This window comes from Rhinopithecus bieti, unplaced genomic scaffold (genome assembly GCF_001698545.2).
Source record: "Rhinopithecus bieti isolate Rb0 unplaced genomic scaffold, ASM169854v2 scaffold_27306, whole genome shotgun sequence".
Taxonomy (NCBI): Eukaryota; Metazoa; Chordata; class Mammalia; order Primates; family Cercopithecidae; genus Rhinopithecus; species Rhinopithecus bieti.
In genome coordinates this window covers 1,121,236-1,127,921 of record NW_016812395.1, presented here as the reverse complement: position 1 = coordinate 1,127,921, position 6,686 = coordinate 1,121,236, and the positions used below count along the sequence as shown (strand labels likewise).

Sequence of the window (6,686 nt, the reverse complement as noted above, 5' to 3'; positions counted from 1 at the left end):
GGGAAACTAGAGGTCTCTTTTCTAGTAGTAGCATATGGCCATATGCTATTGTATTGGGGTGAACTGAATAACATGTTGAAAATGGTAAGAAAAGCCCAGGACCCAAGGTTGACGACACTCCTGGGCTAGGAGTAACTCCCTGAGAGGTATGCCAACATTTTTCCTCTCACTACCTCCCCATTTTTCTTTCCAGGCTCTGACACTGTTCCCAAGCTGGCTGGTGCATGGGAGGTTGGAGAGGCTGAAGTACATTTAGCCTGAGAAGTGGCCCCCACAGTTTAATAGCCCCTGGGCACAGCGGGAGAACGAGTTGTCCAAGTCCCCTGCCAGGGTGCTGGCGAACCGAGAGCAGCGGGCAGCTACGCGGCCTCCGGGACAGCAGGGGGTGCTGTCTTGCCGCGCGGCAGCCTGCAGTGGGGGCGGGGCCGCACCCGGCGGTGGGCGAAGGGCGGGCGGAGGGCTGGGCCTGAGGGGCGGAGCCCAGGCCCGGAGGTTTTTCACCCTGTTCCCGCGCCAGGTGGCCGCTGCTACCTCTTCGGTCCGCGACGGTCCTGTACAGCACTGTTCGTCTCCCCGTCTCAGGGAGCCCGCTCCCCTGAGTAAGAGTCAGCCAGCCGCGGATGGGGAGCGTGAGCTGCGGGGTGTCGTGCGGCATGGTGTGGGTTGAGAGTGGAGAGTCCTGGGGCTGCATTCGCGGCCCCGGAGCGGGGGTAGGGGCAGGGGCTCCCTCGGGGCGTAGGTCTTGAGGCAACTAGGCCGGCGACGTGCCGGAGTTATAGGCTTTGGAGTCTGGGAGTGGAAGGGGGGGGAAAAAAAAATTTCTTGTCGGCAGGGGGTCTCGTGGCTGCTGGGCGCGGTGGGGGAGGTGCCCGAGTTACGAGTGTGGAGAGTTGGGGTCTCGCGGCCGTCAGGCCGGCACCGTTGACTGAGTTATGAGGGTTGGGGGCGGGAGTTCCTGTGAGCAGGGGTCTTGCAGCTGCCGGGTTCGTGGAGGTGCCCTAGTTACACGGTCCGGATTCCTGGGCCTTCGTGGTCGCTGCCGCCCGCGGTGTTGTTGATAGCTGGTTGCCTGACGACGCACTGACGCTTCCTAGTCAGCTACTTCCAGGGCCTGAGGGCGAGCGGTGCCTTGGTTGCCTTGCGCCTTCCCTCCCCAACTGCGAGGCCTCCCCTGCTCCGTCAGGCCTCCCCGGGCGCCTTTCTAGCCCCTCGGTGCTTGTTATTGTTAACGTGGGAGCGCTTGTGCGCACTGCTTTGCTAGTAAAACTTATTTAATCTTCACTGTAGCTCGGTATTGTTGTTACCGTATTTTCCCCCGTGATTGCCCGACTGCTTGAGCTTGAACCTCTTGTTTCTAACTGCCTTGATTTTAGGAATCTTATGTAGGACTTGAATCCAGTTGTCAGTACATGTTATTAATGTAACTCATCTTTTGAGAGAGGCTAACTCTCAAGATTGTAGGATTAAGACGCTTAACCAGGATTTCGGGGAAGACTAAATTCTGAAGTAAACCACCACCTGTTTCCAAACACCATGGAAAATGCAGGGGCCTAAAAGCAACCAATAGGAATTTGTAAAATGCTAATGTAGGCCTTTTACAAGTTCTTTAGGCTCTATTCTGTGTGAAAGAATGACTTGTCATGTGGACAAGCTCCATGGAAGCTACTGAGGTATTTTCTCCATTTCATTCTCCCTAGGAGGTTGCTAGCTTTCTGGTGATTAAATATCTGCTGAAATGCTCCACAAGGATAATTTTTTGTTTGTTTGTTTGTTTTGTTTTTGGAGACAGGGTCTCGCTCTGTTGTACAGGCTAGAGTGCAGTGCACCATCTGGACTCACTGCAACCTCCTGCTTCGACGTTCAAGCAGTTCTGCCTCAGCCTCCTGAGTAGCTGGAACTACAAGTGCGCGCCACCACGCCCAGCTGATTTTTGTACTTTTAGTAGAGAAGGGGTTTCACCTTGTTGGCCAGGCTGGTCTCGAACTTCTGACCTCAAGTGATCCGTTTGCCTAGGCTTCCCAAAAGTGCTGGGATTACGGCCCTGAGCCACATGCCCGGCCAAGTTTGGGTCTTCTGCCAGATGGCCTTCTGGGAGGCAGTGGGTGCGTTTAGACAGAGTAAATTGAAACAGGCCACTTTCGGTACAGTTTTTCTCAAATGAAGCTTTCAGACAAATATGATTTAACTGTTACACATTTGAGCAGATTTCAGATTATCCTTTTAACATCATTCTGACTTACGTTGTGATGTACTTTTCTGAGTGGCAGGCAAGGATGTTTGAGCAAGTGTTTCAGCAATTTGGCATAACCCTAAGGCTAATTTATGTTATTGCCCTTTATCACCATTAAGGGTGTATTATTAGTAGCTGCTGAAAGACTTCCAACATGGTTTTATATATTTATTCACTCTCTCTTTGCATCCTGTCTCCCAGCCTCCCACTCTTTCCCCCAGCAACAGTATTTACATCTTAGCAGTATTAGGGAAATTTGTCAAAATTTGGGCAAATTTTGGCAACTTCCATGGGAGGAAGTTGCTCATGTGGGTGCCATCTGCCAGAAGAAAGATGGAGAACCTTTCATTCGGTAGACGGATCTCTGGATGGACGAGAAGTGAGAAACATTGTCCTGGTCACTCTGTCCCTCCCTGTCTTCTAAAGCTCCTTCACTGGCTCCTCCCCCCACCCCACAAGTTATCACACTTTGACACCTGTTCTAGGTCCTGTTCCCCTACTCTAGGATCTCTTTTTCCAGACAAAACTTCTCCCACAGCCTTAAGGATTATTTTATACACTGCTAGATCTTTATTTCCAGCCTGGGTTGTATTCTGAGTTCTAGACATTTTCAGATTGTTTTCTTCATATCTCCAGTGCATCCATTATAGATATCTCACATTCAGCTCCTAAACCCCTGTCAGCTGCTGTGGCAGGGGGCGTTATCTTGTCCAAATTTGAGGACAAGGATCATGTTTATATATATACATATATATACATATATACACATACGTACACATATACATGTATACTTATATACACGTATATACTTATATATACACATATACATATATACACATATATACATACACAAGTGCATATATACACATATATACATATATACACATATATATTTGTTTTGGTTTTTTTTGTTTGCTTGTTTTTTGTTTTTTGAGAAGAGTCTCACTCTGTCACCCATGCTGGAGTTCAGTGGTGTTATCTTGGCTCACTGCAACCTCTGCTTCCCGTTTTCAAGCAATGGTTCAGCCTCCTGCTACGCACAGCTAATTTTTTATATTTTTAGTAAAGATGGGGTTTTGTCATGTTGGCCAGCCTGGTCTCAAACTCCTGACCTCAAGCCATCTGCTTGTCTTGACCTCCCAAAGTGCTGGGATTACAGGCATGAGCCACCGTGCCCGGCCACGTTTTATATTTTTGATCACGCCAGCCTCTAGCACAATGTCTTGCTTTAGGAGGGGACATGCTTGTCATTTTCCATTTCTCATGATCCCATAGTGGGGAGGAAATTTGTACTCCAGTCCTTGAGAGGGAAAAGGATAGGAGCAACATTTTCCCATCTTTTTGTGACTGATGAATTTGGGAGAAGGAATTGGGCAAACTCAGTTCTTACTGGGTTCTGTTTATTGGATTTGACTAGACTTAGCAGAACGAGTATGCTCTGGTCTGCTTATATCTATATGATAAGCATAAAGAGCCAAAGGTTAAGATTTAGAGATGTTGGTATAGATTATGATAACCAAGTATCAATTATTGATCATTTAAATCTCAGCATACTTTACGTTTGCAGGCTCTGTTTTTTTGTTTGTTTGTTTTGTTTTTTGAGACAGAGTCTCGCTCTGTCACTTAGGCTAGAGTGCAGTGGCACGATCTCGGCTCACTTCAAGCTCTGCCTCTCGGGTTCACTCCATTCTCCTGCCTCAGCCTCCTGAGTAGTTGGGACTACAGGTGTCTGCCACCAAGCCTGGCTAATTTTTTTGTATTTTTAGTAGAGATGGGGTTTCACCGTGTTAGCCGGGATGGTCTTGATCTCCTGACCTGGTGATCCGACAGCCTCAGCCTCCCAAAGCGCTGGGATTACAGGCGTGAGCCACTGCGCCCGGCGACAGGCTCTGTTTTTAAGAGGTAAATCTTCATATATGCAAAGACTATAAGGATACAACAATAAACAATAAAAGAATTGATCTTTTTTTTTTTGACACTGAGTATTGCTCTATCATCCAGGCTGTAGTACAGTGGCGTGATCTGGGCTCATTACAACCTCTGTTTCCTGGGTTCAAGCCATTCTCCTGCCTCAGCCTCATGATTAGCTGGGACTACAGAGGTGTGCCACCATGCTTGGCTAATTTTTGTATTTTTAGTGGAGATGGGTTTTGCTGTGTTAGCCAGACTGGTCTCAAACTCCTGACCTCGGGTGTTCCATTCCCCTTGGTCTCCCAAAGTGCTGGGATCACAGGCATGGGCCACCACGCCTGGCCTGATCTGTTGATTTCCAAGTGTTAGGTTCTCTGTCATACTTTTTATATGCATTATTTTGCTTTTTCTTCATAATATACTGGAATAAATGATATTTCCATTTTATAGATTAGGCATAGAGCAGTTAAGGAACATACTTGAGGTCATTCACGTTGAGATCAATAAGTGATGGAAATATATTTCAAACCCAGTTCTTTCAATTAAACTGTTTTCCTGAGAACTGTTTATCATCTACATACTATGTACACAGCTACTGGGGAAATAATACTTGGCCATGATGTCTTGAAAAAAGTTGTGAGTGACTTTATATTGTAGAGTGTCAGAGATATAAATAATCTTATTTAGGTTTCTTTCAGCTGATTTATTTTTGGCAACTTAATCCTTAAATTACAAGCTTTCTTACTCTATATTGTACATATGCCATATTTATTAACCCAGTCTCTGTGATTCACCAAGTAATTCTTGAATAATTGTGTAGTTGAAATATGTTTTATGTAAGTTATCACATGCTTTTAGGAGTGAGAAAAAGAAAAATGGCCGTGACATCTGACATCTAGAAACTGGTATTGCTAGAAACTAGCCTGGCATTCACAGTAACTTTGTGTTTTTCTGCTGAAGATAAACTATTGTACAGAATGTCAACATCAGATAAGGCCACTCTGTGTCTATGATGGATCAAGACAAAAACATTCCATCATTGTGTCCAAACACAGACAAATGTTGTCCAAGACACAAGATACCAAACATTCCCTTTCTCAGCTGATGTGAATGTCTACTGCTTGTTTACCAGTTACAGCATTAACCTCCCCCTATATTTTAGATTTGTTGAGTGATACCATCATAGAATTAACCCACTTGCAACAGTGTTCAATCCTGAGCAAAACTCCACTTCCTTAAATTAAGCCTTCTCCCAAATCACCCAACACATATAAGTCTTTTCCAATACCGTCTTACCACAATACCACAGGGTTCCCCATGGTGTGTGTTCTCCGTGCATTCCTTAATGCAATGAGTCGTAAATCCAACTTAACTGTAGTAGTTTTCCTGGTGGTCTTTGACTGGAGATCATTACCAGGAGAAGACTCATTAGTGTCTTTGACTTTTTAATATTAAAGTCATTATAATCTAATTGGATTAGATATAGGACAAAATTAGAAGTGATTAGAAATGTACTTATATCTTGGATAAATCTTACATTTTAGTTATGGCATATGCTATATTTACTATGGTTGTTTAAAAGTATGTTTTATTATTGGTACTTTTTGTACTTTTGATTACTGTAAGTTAAAATCAGTTCTATAATTTATAATGTTAAATAATTACAGTAAAGATAAATATAAGCATCTATAAATTCAAAAGGGAGAGCTTTCAAAGCCTGGTTAGACCAACATGTAAATGAACATGTTAATAATTGTTGATAGGTTGTATGGAAACCTTAGTTCCATGTGAAGGTGGCATGTTACTGCTTTTTTTTCTTTTTAGATAAATGACATTTCTTTTTCTTTTTTTTTTTTTAAGACGGAGTCTCACTCTGTTGCCCAGACTGGAGTGGAGTGGCATGCTCTCGGCTCACTGCAACCTCCATCTACCTGGTTCAAGCAATTCTCCTGCCTCAGTGTCCCCTAGTAGCTGGGATTACAGGTTCACAGCACCATGCCTGGCTAATTTTTGTATTTTTAGTAGAGACGGGGTTTCGCCATGTTGGCCAGGCTGGTCTCGAACTCCTGACCTCAGGTGATCCACCTGCCTCAGCCTCCCAAAGTGTTGGAATTACAAGCGTGAGCCACTGCCCCCAGCCTAGATAAATGACATTTCTGTTTAAATTCTGTGCAAAATTCTATAGCAAAATATATGCATTATCTCATCATTTTATTCCTTTCAAGACATAGAATATTTAGGAAGATTAGAGGATTTTAGGGATTGATTTTTTTAAACATGATAACTTGTTTGCTGTTGAGTTGTTCAGAATTTTTAGGATTTAGGAAATCTTTGTTTCAGAAAGATTTAGGAAGAATCTTTTGTGACTATTAGCAAATTAAAAATGGCTGAAATAGGCCAGGCATGGTGGCTCATGCCTGTAATCCCAGCACTTTGGGAGGCTGAGGCAGGCAGATCATGAGGTCAGGAGATAGAGACCATCCTGGCTAACACAGTGAAACCCTGTCTCTACTAATAATACAAAAAAATTAGCTGGGCATGGTGG

The 6,686-nt window shown here is 44.3% G+C and overlaps 1 protein-coding gene across 1 annotated transcript in view; it reads left to right on the top strand.

Annotated features, from left to right (window-relative positions):
• Window positions 1–490: 490 nt before the first annotated feature.
• The window catches only part of CSPP1 (centrosome and spindle pole associated protein 1), a 136,276-nt gene continuing 130,080 nt past the window's right edge, over window positions 491–6,686 (top strand). The window contains 1 exon segment of the mRNA XM_017896307.1: window positions 491–599. The gene's annotated coding sequence lies outside the window, so the exon portion shown is untranslated.